Source organism: Saimiri boliviensis, chromosome 3 (assembly GCF_048565385.1).
Source record: "Saimiri boliviensis isolate mSaiBol1 chromosome 3, mSaiBol1.pri, whole genome shotgun sequence".
Taxonomy (NCBI): domain Eukaryota; kingdom Metazoa; phylum Chordata; class Mammalia; order Primates; family Cebidae; genus Saimiri; species Saimiri boliviensis.
In genome coordinates this window covers 124,459,729-124,477,401 of record NC_133451.1, presented here as the reverse complement: position 1 = coordinate 124,477,401, position 17,673 = coordinate 124,459,729, and the positions used below count along the sequence as shown (strand labels likewise).

At 43.5% G+C, this 17,673-nt stretch overlaps 2 pseudogenes; one reads left to right on the top strand and one right to left on the bottom strand.

Moving 5' to 3' along the window:
* Positions 1 to 1,870: 1,870 nt before the first annotated feature.
* Positions 1,871 to 7,019, bottom strand: LOC120363044 (C2 domain-containing protein 2 pseudogene; annotated as a pseudogene).
* Positions 7,020 to 7,104: 85 nt separating this feature from the next.
* On the top strand, positions 7,105 to 10,816 carry LOC141583865 (ras-related protein Rap-1A-like; annotated as a pseudogene).
* Positions 10,817 to 17,673: the final 6,857 nt, after the last annotated feature.

Sequence of the window (17,673 nt, the reverse complement as noted above, 5' to 3'; positions counted from 1 at the left end):
AAATGAGAAACAGCAGAGGAAGGCTATACACTGTAAGGATGACATAACCATTGTCATGTGTGATGAGCTCAGTAGGGATTTACGAGTTTTTATTAACTAATCAGGACATCCGTAATAAGCAACAGGACTCCAGGGTCAGTCAAAGGATGAAACTTCTCAGAACTGGAGCCCCTGACCAACACTGCCCAATATGCACAGTTTTACTAACTATGGGGCCATGACCTCAGTTACCTGCTTCAGAGTGAATACTTCTTGCCTCACAAATATCCAAAATCTAACTCAAAGTCATTTATATCTTCATATACACTAAGGCCACAATACAAAGCTGCAGCAGAATTTGGAATTCGTTTGTAGTTCCAGCCATTATTGAGAGGGACCAAGGACTCGTTTCACTTCACAGAACACGCAATGCTGGGTTCCTAAAGAAGGCATTCAATGGAGCTATACTTCCCTTACTAGATTAAGCTGTCGGCTTCATTGAGCACCATAAAGCCTTACTCAAACAAGTTCAAATTTCAGAAAATAAAACATGGTGCATCTAATTAACTGTTAAACATTGGGGTGGGGAGGATCAAAAAACATAGTTGAAATCTGTTTGTATAGTTTTTCACACTTGATAACTTTTAATCCTCACTCCTTCATTCTTTTCCTTGGCCTCACATCGGGGCAATCTGCTGAGAAAGCCCAGGTACTCCCTCCTGCAGTGCAGGACAGATATTCAAACCACACAATGTCATCCTGAGCAAGTGATCCTTCACCCTGACCAGATCTTAACCTCAAGAAAACATCCAGCCTGTCTTCTTTCTCTGCTCTCATAGCCCATTTCTACATCACATACAGGCCTCTGTGCTCTCTTGCAACACCCCGGCATGTGAGAAACACACCTGTCTCTATCATTCTAGTGTGTGTATGGGTGTGCGGCATCATTAGGCTTTATATCTGGACTAAATTTGATCAGTGTTCAACTTTTCCCATGCAGGATTGACACAATAATTCATAGGATGCTATATAATCTCAGTTTAATTTTTGAGATATTATGGAAAAGTCCCAACATGCACAAAGAGAGCCATAATTGTGTAATAGATTCCTGTAACCCCCATAGATCCATTACACAGTTTCAATAATTATTATGGTCAATTTTATTTTATCAAGATCATGCTCTTTCTACTTTCCCCAAATCATTTTAAGGCAGTAATCATACATCTTATCATTGTATCTATATCTTAAACTAAATCACTAAAGGAACCATTTAAAAGTATACATACAGGGTAATTATCACCTTAAATAGATAAATATAGGTCCATTCCCTCTCTGGGTTGTCCATCTCCTGGCACTTCAAAGTGTTCACGAATCTCCACTCCTGCTATGACATTCTTCAAGAGTTTGTATAAAGTTTATTTTCCAGGTGCTCCCACCATTCTGCTGCAAGTACTAATCACTTGGTCTTCTGCTGAGCAGCCCTATCCTCAGGCTACCCCAGGGCCCCAACTTAACCCACCTCATTAACATACATCCAGTGGATCCAAAGGGGCTCATTATGAATAACAAAAGACTGGCTGGGAGCCATGGCTGCCATCCCAGCACTTTGGGAGGTCAAAGAAGGAGAATAAAACCAGGAGTTTCAAACAAGCCTGGACTCTATAGTGAGACACAAGACACCATTTCTACAAAAAGAATAATTTAAAAAATTAACTGGGCCTGGTGACGTGTGTCTGCAGTCCTAGATATTTGGAAGGCTGAGGCTGGAGGATCTCTTGAGCCCAGGACTTCCAGGTTACAGAGAATCATGATTGTACCATTGTACTACAGGGTGACAGAGCAACATCCTGTGCCCCCCACCAAAAAAAATGTTAAAACCCAGCATTTGCCCTCATGCTCCACTCAGTGCATGATGGGTTACTGCTGCAGCTCTCACCCCATCATGACCAATCCTCAGGTCCGTATCGCTGTCCCCTTCACCAAAGCGGACCCTGGAAGATCAATCAGAGAACAAGATACAATTGTCCTCTGAGACCTGTCACTTCCCTTACGCTGACTGTATAAAGAAAGAAAACTCCCTGCAGGGTGTAAGAGTGAATTGTTCTGAGGTCATCGTATTGGTGAACAAGAAGTGGGAACCACATATATACATATATATGCGCATATATATGTATATGTACACACACGTTTATATGTATATATATGGTTCACTCTTTACTGTGACATCTTACACGAAAAAGTTCTTTTGTATGTTGTGTGAGAATCACAGATTTGGACTTCTCATAAGGGGGTTCACACTGGTTTTGCCCTAATTACATCGAAATATGTCTGAGGTGTTCTGCATAATCAGCCTATCTACCATTAAACAGTCAACAGAAGTGCGAGAAACACAAACCATTCTTGGAATATCTTGAGTTCTGTGCCACATCAAATTCTATATTTTAAAAAATGTTTTCCAGGCTGAACTCCAGGGCTCAAGACTGTCATCCCAGCAGTGTGGGAGGTCCAGGCAGGAAGATTGCTTGAGGTCCGGAGATTGAGGCTGCGGTGAGCTATGATCTTGCCACTGCACTCCAGCCTGGGTCACAGAGTGAGACTCAGTCTCAAAGAAAAAAAAAAAAAGTTTTCCAGAAGATATGTCTTTATTGGTGTTTATCTTTTATTTTTTTCCAAGTGCACATTTATTTATTTCAAAGATTGTTTGTGTTCCAGCTTCATCTTCTCCAAAGGAACCCACCCAGCCTGTGCACAGGTGAGGTGCGGAGCTGTCTTAGGTGTCTAAAGTGCTACTGAGGAATACAATCATTGGCATGAAAGTTCATCACTGCACTCCAGTGTCAGGCCAAACCTTTCTGCAGACCTGGAAAGCTTGCCATTTCCTTCTTTTTAAAATGCAGTTTTGACATAACATTGTTAGAGTAAACAACAAACCAGAAGCCTAATGATGAGTGTTGGCATTACTGCCCAGCTGCTCGCTGAGGGAACAGGGCAGTGGACTGTGTTTCGAATGCAGACAGTCATGGGCCCAAGGTAACCTGAGTTTGCCCTGCAGGATTCCGCAGAGGCCTTGCCCTGTGCAGGATGCTTTGGTCATCGTGTCTGGGTCCGTTCGGGGCAGTGGGGAGAGGGCCTGGCAGCAGGGTTTATGCCAGTCCAGAGGTCTGTTTCCATCTGACAGAGAGAAATGTCCTGATTTCCACCATCCACCAATTTGTACTTGGAAGTTTCCAGATTAAGAGTCGTGAGACTATTTACCCAGCAAACACCCACCTTTGGTGGCCAGCAATGTAAATTGATCTTTCTCTCTCTGCCCAAAGAAACTTTGCAACTCTCATCTATAGATGTGGCAAGCAAAACCCAAGAAAAATTCTAAATGGGCACCAATTTGTCATTGAGTGGCAGTTGGTAGAGTAGCTGTCATAAGGGATCAGGGCTGGTTTTGAACTCAGACTTGAAACCTGGTTAAAATAAAATGCTCTGTCAAAACTCTCACAGAAGATTTTCACCTGGAACAAGGAGATGGCTGATTTTGTTATGGCTACAATAACGCATATGTGTGTGCAGACACACACACCACACACAGATACTTAAAGCTCCATTTCATTCCTCCACAAAGAACAGAGACACCTCCTTAAACAAAGCAAACTGGGAAGGCTTGCTAGCACATTAAAACCAACATGAGCACCCAGGTCCAGGGATACAGACGCAATTAATCTTAGTGTTCACAAGGAATCACTTTTAAAACCCCACTCGACAAAACTTTCATACAAACACCAAAAACAAAAGCCCCCAAGATACAGAAGCTGGTAGAAGAGGTGAGGCGATAAAGGTGATTTACACGTCAGCATTTTTAGTATTTGGTGGATCATCTTAAGTGATCTTTAACCTTCACAACATTTTCTTTATCATAAATACCCTACACTGTGGAAAAACAAACCTGTATAAAATAGCTTGAAAGGCCGGGAGCGGTGGCTCAAGCCTGTAATCCCAGCACTTTGGGAGGCCGAGGCGAGTGGATCACTAGGTCGAGAGATCGAGACCATTCTGGTCAACATGGTGAAACCCCGTCTCTACCAAAAATACAAAAAATTAGCTGGACATGGTGACATGTGCCTGTAATCCCAGCTACTCAGGAGGCTGAGACAGGAGAATTGCCTGAACCCAGGAGGCGGAGGTTGCGGTGAGCCGAGATCGCGCCATTGCACTCCAGCCTGGGTAACAAGAGCGAAACTCCGTCTCAAAAAAATAAAAATAAATAAAAAATTAAAAATAAAAGACTAGATGGTTCGAAGAAACCCAGCAAGACAAGCGGGGCATCTGGACATCTGGTGGAGACTCTTGCTGTGTCCTGGTGAGGGTGGTAACACGGGTGCAGGTCTCCTGGCTTGGCGGTGGTGACCTCAGCCCCTACCTGCAAGGCTCCACGGTGTTCTTGTTTCTGTGCCTGGAGAGCAGCTTCTTGTTCAGGATCTTGGTGATGGTGACCCCTTTCCTCCGGGAACCCTCTGGCTGCTCCAGGAACACGAGGTCATTGTGTGACTGACTCATGCCCGGGTCTTTCTGTTGATGCCGCTGGCGGAAGAACAGCTTTGCACCTTTCCTTAGAATTCCTCCTTTATGCTTTTTGGCGGCACCCGGCTCCGAGACACTTACGGAGCTCTCTGACAGCTCATCAGGGTCCGGCAGGACCGGCCGCTCCAGGCCATGGCCTGGGGCTCCTTTTCTAAGTCCCAGGAGTCTAGCTCGTCCTCCACGGGATTAGGGGCAGAGGGTTCCTGGGCTGACTCGGCTTCCTCCGGTGGGGCAGAGGCTGCAACCACCTCTGGATGAGACAGGGCATCCTCCTGGTGGGCACTGTTCGTGAGGCTGCATAGTCCTGCATCAGGGCAGCATCGTGGTCCTGGGCTAGTGAGGTCTTGGAGATCCCTGACATGATAATGGTGCTTTTCTTCCGTGGCGACTTGAGTTTCAGCTTTGAAGATTCGCTGGGTTGTCGAATGGCAACTTCAGCCACTGGATCTAAACCATGCAACACCAACAATTCTGTGTCTGAAGAAGAGAGTGTTTTGTTGACGGGCGCACTGCTGCAGGAGATGGCCTCGACAGAGATGTCCTTCTTGATCACCTTCACCTTGACGGAAGTCTTCACCGGAGGCTCAGAGCTCAGCGGGGACACCTCCCCATGTCGACTCTAGGCTTGGTCTTCACAGCGGTGACAGTAGTGACCACAGTCCCACAGGGCATCACCGTGCGATCCTTTTCTATTTTTGCAGCAGGAACAGAGGGAGGGATGGGCGAAGACTTCAATTCACCAGGTTCCACCTAAGTATAAACTCTGCCGTGGCGGAACTCAGCACCGAGCAGCAGCAGGCAGACCCGCTGGTCAGCATGAAACTCTGTGGTCCAGAAGGCTGCTTCTTTTTGTTGTTGCTATTGTTGTTGCTGTTTGTTTGTTTGTTTGTTTTGAGACCGAGTTTTGCTCTTGTTACCCAGGATGGAGTGCAATGGCGCGATCTCGGCTTGCCGCAACCTCCGCCTCCTGGGTTCAGGCAATTCTCCTGCCTCAGCCTCCTGAGTAGCTGGGATTACAGGCACGCGCCACCATGCCCAGCTAATTTTTTGTATTTTTAGTAGAGATGGGTTTTCGCTATGTTGACCAGGACGGTCTCGATCTCTTGACCTCATGATCCACCCGACTCGGCCTCCCAAAGTGCTGGGATTACAGGCGTGAGCCACCGCGCCCTGCCTGAAGGGCAGGATTAGTAAATCCAAAAGAACTGTCGCAGTTGCCAGCAGACCTTCTGAGAATCGCCCAGCCTCTGAAATCTGCAGCTGTGACTCCTTGTCTTGGCATTCAACTTGAATGTGAGTTCCTCTTCCACGTGAGGTTCGTAGTGTTTTTGGTTAGGGTGATGGAGAACCTCTGAAGAGGATCGTTCAGCTGCACGGCGCACACTGTGTTAATGTGGCCTGAAGCATCGGGCTCGCTGAGCAGGAAGGCGCGGATACTCCTCACCCGCAGCTTTAGCTCGTGAGCCCTCGGAGGTTTGGGAGGACAGGATTCCTGAGCAGTAGACGGAGCACACTCTAAGTTCTGAGCTTCCTGTACATTCGTGGGCTTGGTGATCAGAAGCACGGATGGAGAGGCAGAACCAACCAAATGCTTCAAGAGCTCCTTCGGAGTGTCCGACACTGTGCGCGTCTCGGCCACCTGGTCCTCCCCCAGTGCTTTGGGCTGGACAGTAATGGCCATTTCCGGCACACGTATGAAGGACCAGCTGATCTGGAGGATCTCTCTCTTCTCTTTCAGGTGGAACTCCAGCTGAGCACACTGGAGACCGCCTCCACCGCCAGCTCCAGGGGCTACTGCCGTGGGTCCTTCTCGAAGGACAGGAAAGGCGGGCCCCCTTTCCTCTGGCTTCGTCGTTCAGGGCGGTCACCCAGGCCGCCTACCACTGGCTCCTGCAGCTGCCCAGCGTCAGGATCCAGGAGAGCAGCGCGACCGACCCAGCGCGCGGCCCCTCGCCAGGCTCCAGCGCCCCCCGCCGGGGCTGGGGTCGCGCCCTGGCCAGCGCTCACTGCGCCAGATACAGACCCACCTTGGCCAGGGCCGCGACGAAGAGGGACACCAGCGCGAGCCACTGCACCTCCTCGAACCACGAGGCCAGCCAGGCCGAGGCTTTGGCGCATCCCCGGCCCGCCTCGCCCCAACTTCCCCGACAGCGCCGGTCGCGGGCAGCTAGCTTAGGGTACGCGCTGGCTTCGGCCGCGGCGCGCGGGGCACGTGGAAGGGGAGCTGCTGGGCCTGAGCCCCGCGAGGAGCGCGCCACGGGACTTCGGGCTGGGCGGAAACGCGCGGCGGCCGGGGTTGGGCGCAAGCCCCCGCACACACCTGCGGAACATGGGCGCGAAGGGACCCCGCGGCCGGCGCTCCCGACTCGGAGTCTGGGAAGTTCCGGGGCTGCGACCGGGCGCCCTACCTCCTGTGCGCGCTGCCCTGGGAGTCTGGCCTGTGGCCCAGCGGTGGCCTGAGGAGGCATGGGCCGGAGGACGGGCCATTGGTGTTTATCTTTACACAAAACTTAAAGAGAAATTGAGGTTGATTTTTCTTGTTTTCATGTGACCATGAAAGAGTGGGGGGCGGGGGGATCAAGGAACCAGCCCCAGAAGACTCAGGTAATCTGAGAGCAGGCCTGGGATCCACACACAGGTCACACACCCAGACGGAACCACAATGCCTGGCCTTCCTCTTTCCTCAATCCCTATTTAAATTAATCTGGAAGATTTATGAGATTAAAAAGAGTGGTGACAGGAAAGGAGAGAGTATTGGTAGAGGAAGGAAAGTCCATTAAGATTAGGGACAGTTGTAAGGGAGAAGAGAAAAAAGAGACAGAATCTGAGAGCCCTGAGATGCATTGAAAGGGGAGCAGCAGCTCAAAGAAAAGAGAAGGGATCATCAGTATTTAAACAGAACACATCCTGTGTGAGTACAAGCTAGTGATCCTTAGTTCAGGAGGCATTGGGCAGTCTGCTCTGACAGTTCAGTTTGTTCAGGGCATTTTAAAAAAAAATATGACCCAATGATAGAAATTTCCTAAAGAATGTAAGTTGGCCCTGTAGCCGCAGCTCCGGGTCTCGTTTCCACTGCTCTGTGTGCTGTTCGCCTAGACGCCTGGTTTGTATGGCCCTGTGACCTGCAGGTATTGGAGATCTACAGCTATGACGCCAGGATCCCCTAGAAGCCTAGAAATGGAACCATTGACATTTAGGGATATGGCCATAGATTTCTCTCTGGAGGAGTGGCAATGCCTGGACCCTGCACAGCGGAATTTATCTAGGAATGTGATGTTAGAGAACTACAGAAACCTGGCCTTCCTGGGCAGACAAGCAACCTCATCAAGCAGCTCCCTGACACCACAGCCAGGTAAATCCACAAAGATGGGGAAAAAACCAGCACAAAAAAGATGAAACCGTCATCAAAGACCAGAACACCTCTTCTCCTTCAAGGCATCACAACTCCTCAACAGCACAGATACACAACTTGACCGAGGAGTGCGACAAATTGACAGAAAAAGACTTCAGAAGGTGGCTTGTGAGAAACATTTCTGAGCTAAAGGAACATGTTCTAACTCAAAGCAAAGCAATCAAAAACCTTGAAAAAAAAGTTAGACAAAATGCTAATTGGAATAACCAGCATAGAGAAGAACAGAGACGACTTGATGGAGTTGAAAAACACAGCACAAGAACTACGTGAAGTAAACACAAGTTCTAATAGCCAGATCGATCAAGGGGAAGAAAGGATATCAGAGATTGAAGATCAACTCAATGAAATAAAAAGAGAAGGCAAGACAAGAGAAAAAAGAGTGAAAAGAAATGAACAAAGCCTCCAAGTAATATGGGATTATGTGAAAAGACCTAATCTACGCTCGATCGGTATACCTGAATATGACGGGGAGAATGAATCCAAGCTGGAAAACATGTTCCAGGATATTATCCAGGAGAACTTCCCAAGTCTAGCAAGGCAGTCCAAATTTCAAATTCAAGAAATACAGAGAACTCCCCAAAGATATTCCTCAAGAAGAGCAACCCCAAGGCACATAATCGTCAGATTCACCGGGGTTGAAATGAAGGAAAAAATGCTAAGGGCAGCCAGAGAGAAAGGCCAGGTCACCCACAGAGGGAAGCCCATCAGACTCACAGCAGATCTCTCTGCAGAAACCCTACAAGCCAGAAGAGAGTGGAGGCCAATATTCAACATCCTTAAAGAAAAGAACTTTCAACCCAGAATCTCATATCCAGCCAAACTAAGCTTTGTAAGTGAAGGAGAAATAAAATCCTTTAAGGATAAGGAATTATTGAGAGATTTTGTCACCACCAGACCTGCCTTAGGAGAGCTCCTGAGAGAAACACTAAGCATGGAAAGGAACAAGTACCAGTCACTGCAAAAGCAAACCAGTTGGCAAAGACCAAAAATGCAATGAAGAGAATGAGGCAACTAATGGGAAAGAAAACCAATCAGTAACAAAATGGCAGAATCAAATCACATATAGCAATATTAACATTGAAAGTAAATGGCCTAAATGCTCCAATCAAAAGACACAGACTGGCAAACTGGATAAAAAGTCAGAACCCATCGGTGTGCTGTATTCAGGAAACCCATCTCACATACAAAGACACACATCGACTCAAAATAAAGGGATAGAAGAAGATTTACGAAGCAAATGGAGAACAAAAAAAAGCAGGGGTTGTAATCCTAGTCCCTGATAAAATGGACTTCAACAAAGATCAAAAGAGACAAAGAAGGACACTACATTATGGTCAAAGAATCAATCCAACAGGAAGAGTTAAGTACCCTAAATACATACGTCCCCAACACAGGAGCACCCAGATACATGAAGCAAGTTCTTAATGACCTAAAACAAGATTTAGACTCCCACACAATAATAGTGGGAAACTTCAACACTCCACTGTCACTATTCAATAAATGAGCAGAAAATTAGCAAGGATATCCAGGACTTGAATGCAGAGCTGGACCAAGTGGACCTAATACACATATATAGAACACTCCACCCCAAATCCACAGAATATACATTTTTCTCAGCACCAAATTGCACATACTCTAAAATTGACCATATGATTGGAAGCAAATCACCCCTCAGCAAATGCAAAAGAACAGAAATCATAACAAACAGTCTATCAGACCACAGCGCAGTCAGAATAGGACTCAGGATCAAGAAACACACACAAACCCGCATAACCACTTGGAAACTGAATAACCTGTTTCTGAGTGTCAACTGGAAACTGTCTCAAAAAAAAAAAAAAAAAAAAAAAAAAAAAGAAATACTAGACTGCCATAGAATCAATCCAAACGCCCATAAATGATAAATGATAGATTGGACAAAGAAAATGTGGTACATGTATACCATGGAATACTACTCAGCCATAAAAAACAAGTTTGTGTCCTTTGTAGGGACTTGGATGAATCTGGAAACCATCATTCTCAGCGAACTAATATAAGAACAGAAAGCCAAACACCGTATGTTCTCACTCATAGGTAGGTGTTGAACAACGAGAACATGTGGACTCAGGGAGAGGAGCATCACACACTGGGGGCAGTTGAGGGGGGTAGGGAGAGACAGCAGGGGATGGGAAGGGAGAGGAGGATGGTGAGGGATAACATGGGGAGAAATACCACATATAGTATGCACCTAAAGTAAATAAATTAATTTTAAAAAATAGCCGGAAGAAAAAAAAAAAAAAAGAAAGCAAGTTGAAGTGGATTCACAACAGCAGTGTATGCTAGAAATCCTGGATACTGCAGGGACAGAGCAATTTACAGCGATTAGGAATTTGTATATGAAGAATGGACAAGGTTTAATGCTAGTATATTCTATTATAGCTCAATCCACATTTAATGACTTACAGGACCTGAGGGAACAGATTTTATGGGTTAAGGGCACAGAAGACGTTCCAATGATTTTGGTTGACAATAAATGTGACCCGGAAGATGAGCGAGTAGTTGGCAAAGAACAGGGCCGGAATTAGGCAAGACAGTGGTGTAACTGTGCCTTTGTAGAAACTTCTGCAAAGTGAAAGATCAATGCTAATGAGATGTTTCATGACCTGGTCAGACAGATAAATAGAACACCACCAGTGGAAAAGAAGAATCCTAAAAAGAAATTAGGTCTGCTACTCTAAGCCTGTAGTCAACAGCAGCTCTGAGCCAGATTACAGGAATGAAGAACTGTTGCCTGATTCGAAAGTGCCAGCATTTCAGACTTCAAAAAATAAATCTGAAGAGGCTTCTCGCACTGTATATATTATGTGAAGAATTTAGATCTTATATTAGTTTGCACAAGTTCCCTGGAGAAAAAAAAATTGCTGTGTATGTATATCTCTTGGAAAATAAGACAATAGTGTTTCTCCTTTGCAATAGCAGTTATAACAGGTGCAAAAATATACTTGACTCTCTTATGATTATACAAAAGAGCATGGATGCATTTCAAATGTTAGATATTGGTACTATAATCAAATGATTTCGTATTGACCTTTTTATCATGATTCCTCCCTATCAAGCCCTAAACAGTTGAACCTTTCTATTTCATATGTGTAATATTATGAAATGCCCCCCAACCTCACTGCAGCAGATAATGTTCTTGAGTCATTGACTTCATTTTATATTTTTAAAAATATGAAATATCATTTCTCATTATATTCTAATTAAAATCCTTGTGCAGCCAGGCGCGGTGGCTCACGCCTGTTATCCCAGTACTTTGGGAGGCTGAGGCAGGTGGATCACGAGGTCAAGAGATCGAGACCATCCTGGTCAACATGGTGAAACCCCGTCTCTACTAAAAATACAAAAAATTAGCTGGGCATGGTGGCGCGTGCCTGTATTCCCAGCTACTCACGAGGCTGAGGCAGGAGAATTGCTTGAACCCAGGAGGCAGAGGCTGCGGTGAGCTGAGATCGCGCCATTGCACTCCAGCCTGGGTAACAAGAGCGAAACTCCGTCTCAAAAAAAAAAAAAAAAAAGTGAGATTAAACAATTTAAAAAAGAAAAATTGTTTGTGCATAATGCTTTGGAAAATGGGTCTATTTTCCTATAGAAGAAGAAAAACTGGAATAGGTGAATTCTATGGCGTTCAAAGTTAAAATACATAACATACTAAACCAACTCTAATATTGCTTTTTTTGTTTTACTGTCAGATTAAATTACAGTTTTTATGGATGATTAAATTTTAGTACCAAAAAAAAAAAAAAAAACCCTAAGTGAAATTAGCTTACCTAGAATGAAGCATTGATATACTGAAAACTGATTAACCTTTTGAAAGGAAAATTTTTTAATTTAATCTTTTTTGAGACAGGTTCTCGTTCTGTCATCTAGGCTGAGGTTGCTGGTCCACAGTTTCAAGCCATTCTCCCACCTCAGCCTCTGGAGTAGCTGAGACTACCCACCATGCCCAGCTAGTTTTTGAATATTTGGTAGAGACTGGGTTTCACCATATTGGCTTAGCTGTTCTCAAACTCCAGAGCTCATGTGATCTTCCCACCTCAGCCTACTGATCAATAACAGATCAGGTGTGGTGGCTCAAGCCTGTAATCCCAGTACTTTGGGAGGCTGGCAAGTAAACCATGAAGTCAGGAGCTCGAGATCAGCCTGGCCAACATGGTGAAACCCCATCTCTACTAAAAATACAAAAATTAACTCAGTGCAGTGGCGGGTGCCAGTAACCTCAGCTACTCGGAAAGCTGAGGCAGGAGAATCGCTGGAACCTGGGAGAAGGAGGTTGCAGTGAACCAAGATTGTGCCACTGCAATCTAGCCTGGGCAACAGAGCAACATTCCATCAAAAATTACAAGATAATAAATAAATAAAAATTTCACAAGCTTTTCCATTTTAACTAAGGAATGGTAATTCTAGACTTCTGCCACAACATTATGGTTCACAAAACATTCTTAATTCAATTTAAATAGATCTGACTTTAGATCCTGAAACAGCAAGTCATAATCTTGTATCTCTGATAATAGACTGCAGTGAGATTTGGAAAGACACCCCAAAGACTCATGATCCAAAAAAGACTAATGCTGGTATTCCTAGAAGGAAGAGAAAGAGAACACAATCAAATGGGATAGAGCTAACAGTGTGGTTTGTAAGAATTGCCTTGCCAGGAGATGGAAAAATACACTATCATGATAGGATTCATTCTTTAGTATTCAGCTACAGAAATGCGATAATTTTACCAAAGTCATTACGGTGGGTAGAGTGTGAAGAGTTCTTCTGCTAAAAGTAAAACCCAGTAATATTAGGATTTTTCTGGACAGTGAAGTGGGTGAGGTTTAATCTTATAACTTGAATGCCAGGTCTAATATCTTTTCTTCAAGCGATATTTTTATGAAACTGTTTAGGCTGTGTTTCCCACTGGGTGTGATTTATAAACCACATATATTTGGTATAGTGATAGATTATGAAGGATAAAAGATTAAAAACTATTTTCTATTTTATTTAGGAGAGAAGCTCTACAATTCTGAATTCTATATCACTTATAAGCAAAAAAAAAAAGGGTTTTTATTGCATTATTTTACCGTTAATAAAATATTATTTTAAAAGGCCTACTCTTCAGAGATGTAATGGGAATAAATTGTAAAGTACTTACGATATTCTAAGACGATAGTGTACTTAGTCAATATTTAAATGGTTTCCACATAATGAATTTTATCAACATTACATAGTTATTAGGTCAGTCCAGCAACAAAACAGGCTTATATAAAAACAAAAATCTCCTGGATCATGCCATCCTTTGCCAGAATCAACATATGAAAATCAGTTGCATTTCTACACATCAACAATCAACTATCTGAAAAGCAAATTAAGAAAACAATCCCGGCCAGGCGCGGTGGCTCAAGACTGTAATCCCAGCACCTTGGGAGGCCGAGGCGGGTGGATCACAAGGTCAATAGATCGAGACCATCCTGGTCAACGTGATGAAACCTCGTCTCTACTAAAAATACAAAAAAAAATTAGCTGGGCATGGTGGTGCGTGCCTGTAATCCCAGCTACTCAGGAGGCTGAGGCAGGAGAATTGCCTGAACCCAGGAGGAGGAGGTTGCGGTGAACTGAGATCTCACCATTGCACTCCAGCCTGGGTAACAAGAGCGAAACTCCGTCTCAAAAAAAATAAAATAAATAAATAAATAAATAAATAAATACATAAATACATAAATACTTAATATAGGAACCCCCTCAATATGACACTGAATCCTGCAAGGCTGACTATGCCTCACTGGGTACAGCATAATTTAACAGGATATGGTCCACCTGCTAGATGCTAATTAACCTGAAGAGATGTAATTTAATTATTTTTCTGGAGCAGTTGCTCTTAAGAATTTTCTTCTTCCCTGTGAGAAGAGTTCAGAAGCAATCTGGCTTTCAGCCATACTCATCCACTGAGACTGTGCCAAGTGTATCAATCATCAGCCAAGGAATATTTTTCATGCCTGTCACATTCTAAGATGCTTTGTAGCTGTGCTCTGTGTCTGTTCCATCTGGCTTTAGCAGATCACTCTCCTTCTTCCTGTCAATATGTGTATATACATAAAGGTCTGCAAGGACACGTGACAGACTTTTTGCAGGTAGTATGAAATGTGTATGTATGTGTATATGTGTGTGTGTACCTATGTGTGCCTGTGTACTTCTGCAGGTTAGAGAAAGAAAGTAAAGCGTGGTGGTGAACGCTTCACTTTAGAACCAGGCTTCCAGGAGTTCAAACCCATGCTCTGTCCTCTTCCATCTGTGTCACCTCAGCAGTTATCTTTTTTGGTAAATAAAAGGAGGGATGGGGTAATAACAGTTTAACTTACGTTTTAGATGTATGAGGTCTAAATGAATTTTCATGAGTTAAAGCACTTTGAATAGGCTCACACATGGTAAATGTAGCGTACAAAATATACAAAAGATATATTTTGTTAATATATACCTGCTGATTATCTATACATTCATTTGAAAAAGGTTTTTTTTTTTTTTTTTTTTTTTTTTTTGCAACAGCTGGGGTTGCAAGAAAAAAAAAAAGTTTTTTTTTTTTTCTGTTTTTCTCTGAAGACAGGGAAGTGGTCAGGTGAGATGGCTCATGCGTATAATCCCAGCAATTTGGGAGGCCAAGGCAGACAGATCACCTGAGGTCAGGAGTTTGAGGCCAGCCTGGCCAACATGGCAAAACTCCATCTCTTCTAAAAATACAAACATCAGTTAGGCATGGTGGCAGGTGCCTGTAATCACAGGTACTTTGGAGGCTGAGGCTGGAGAATCACTTCAGCCCAGAACGTAGAGGTTGCATTGAATGAAGATTAGGCCGCTACACTCTAGCCTGGGCAACAAGAACAAAATTCTATCTCAATATTTATTATTAATAATGTTTTCAACTGTTATTTGTATATTTCTCTCTTCTATTTTGTCAGTGTTCATCAATTTGGATCTTTTTTGTGTTTGAGACAGTTTCATTCTTGTTGCCCAGGCTGGAGTGAAATGGTATCAGCTCGTCTCATTGCAACCTCTACCTCCCGGGTTCAGGAGATTCTCCCACCTTGCCTTAGCCTCTCAAGTAGCTGGAATTTCAGGTGCCCACCACCACACCCAGTCAATTTTTGTATTTTTAGTGGAGATGGGATTTCTCCATGTTGGCCAAGCTGGTCTCAAACTCCTGACCTTGTGATCCACCCACCTCATCCTCTCAAAGGCTGAGATCAGAGGTGTGAGCCAATGCACCCAGCCCGATCATTTGTTACTTGGTTTGTAAATGCCTTTTTGATGTAATGTGTATTTTGTCTGATGACCACTGCTCTCTTTTGGCTTCTGTTTCCATGGAATACCTTTTTCATTCATTCACTTTCAACCTGTTTGTGTCTTTGGATTTAAAGTGAATTTGTCTTTAGACCATATACATGAGAATCATTTTAGACTTAATTCTGCCAATCTGCCTTTGAGGAAAGAATTTAAGCCATTTACATTTAAAATAATAACTGATAAGAGGGGATTTACTTTTGTCATTTTACTGTTTGGTTTCTAAAGGCTGTGTAGCCTTTGTTTTTTTTTTTTTTTTTTTTCCTCATTATTTCCATGCATAGCTGATGCTAAGATAAAAGCTAAAATTGACTGACGTTAATGGCAATTTATCCTCCAAGACTTCCCCTGGAATTTGCAAGCCTTAAAAAGACTGCAAAGGCCAGGCGTGGAGTCTCATGCCTGTAATCCCAGCACTTCGAGAGGCTGAAGCTGGAGGATCACAAGGTCAGGTGTTCAAGACAGTCTGGTCAACATGATGAAATCATGTTTCTACTGAAAATACAAACAAAAATTAGTTGGGTGTGGTGGTGCATGCCTGTAAAACCAGCTACTCTGCAGGCTGAGGCAGGAGAATTGCTTGAACCTGGTAAGTGGAGGTAGCAATTAGCTGAGATAGGGCCACTGCTCTCAATCTGGGTGACAGAGGGAGCCCCCGTCTCACACACACACACACACAATACTCCGGAGTTCCAAAACAGTTTTATCAGTGAGATTTTGTTAGTGCAACTGATGTCTAAGTAGGGAAAAATGATTCTTGGTTTTCCTATTTCTCTATCTTCCAAGAATTCTTCCCTGTTGCTTGTTTCAATGTGTTCTTTTCTTCTATTAAACTGTATTCATGAGTTGTTATGGTGAAATCCCATCTCTACTAAAAATACAAAAATTAGCCAGGCATGGTGACAGGCACCAAATAATGTGTCACCCCAAAATTATGTATTTTTGAAAATTCATACGTTTAAGGCCTCATTCTTAGGGCTTACATTCTTACATTCAAAAAAAATTTTTTTCATTCTATATTTTCTTAAATTCAAATTTTCTTTACATTCTTAAATACAAAATTCATGTGTTTAAGCCCTAATCTGAACTTAATGACTTCTCAACGGCGCCACCTTTATATTTTGCACAGTGAAAAAATATGAAGGTGGTGCCTTTGTGGAGGTTGTTAGGTTTAGATGAGTTCATGAGGGTGGGGTCCCCATGATTGGATTAGTGGCCTTATCAGAGGAGGAAGAGAGACCTGAGCTCTTTCTGTGCACACAAGTAAGAGAGAAAAGGCATCAGAGTGAAACCTATCTTGCTGGCACATTGATCTTGGACTTCCTAGTGTCCATAATATGGAGAAACAAATGTCTGTTTTTAGGCCACCCAATGATGGTGTCTTGTTATGGTAGCCAAAACAACTTAAATCATGATAAATCAAGTTTGCAGAATTTTGTAAGCTTTTATCGTGAATTATTAAACTGAAGGTGGTCTTGAGGACCTCCTGAACTTGTAGTGGTGATTAGAAAGATTTTGCTTCAGTTGGGTGTGGAGGCTCAGGCCTATAATCCCAGCACTTGGGAAGTCAAGGCAAATGGATCACCTGAGGGCAGGAGTTTGAGAGCAGCCTGACCAACATGGTGAGACCCTGTCTCTAATAAAAATACAAAAATTAGCCAGTCGTGGTGGCAAGCACCTGTAATTCCAGCTACTCAGGAGGCTGAGGTGGGAGAATTGCTTGAACCTGAGAGGCAGAGGTTGCAGTGAGCCAAGATCACACCACTTCACTCCAGCCAGGGCAACAGAGGGAGATTCTGTCTCAAAAAAAAAAAAAAGAAAGATTTTGTTCTCTACAATGCTAGTCTGAGAGTGTGCAGAAGAGATTATACAGTTTGTGTAATATTCTAAGTGTGGATGTACAGTGAATTACTTCAGTTGTTGGACTGTTAAAAAAATTTACAAGTTTTTTACTATTGTATGTAATATTATGGTGAAATGTGACACATATGCATTTTTAAATTACATTTTTCATAACAACACTTATCATGAGACCTACCCACTCAACTAGGCTTCAAGTGTATAATATCCTATACTTGCTCATAAGTACAATGTTCTACAGCAGGTCTGTAGAGATTACTTATCTTGTTTATCTAAAATGGAATGCTTCTTGATTCGTAACTTTCCATTTCTACTACTCCCAACCCTTGGCAAACACCATTCCCCTCAGATTTTATGAATTTAACTCTTTTAGACATCCCATACGAGTGGAAACGTACAGTATTTCTTTTTTCTGTGACTGTCTTTATTGCTCTTATTGTAATGACCTTAAGGTTCCTCCATGTTCTCACATATTTCACAGTTTTCTTCTATTTTAA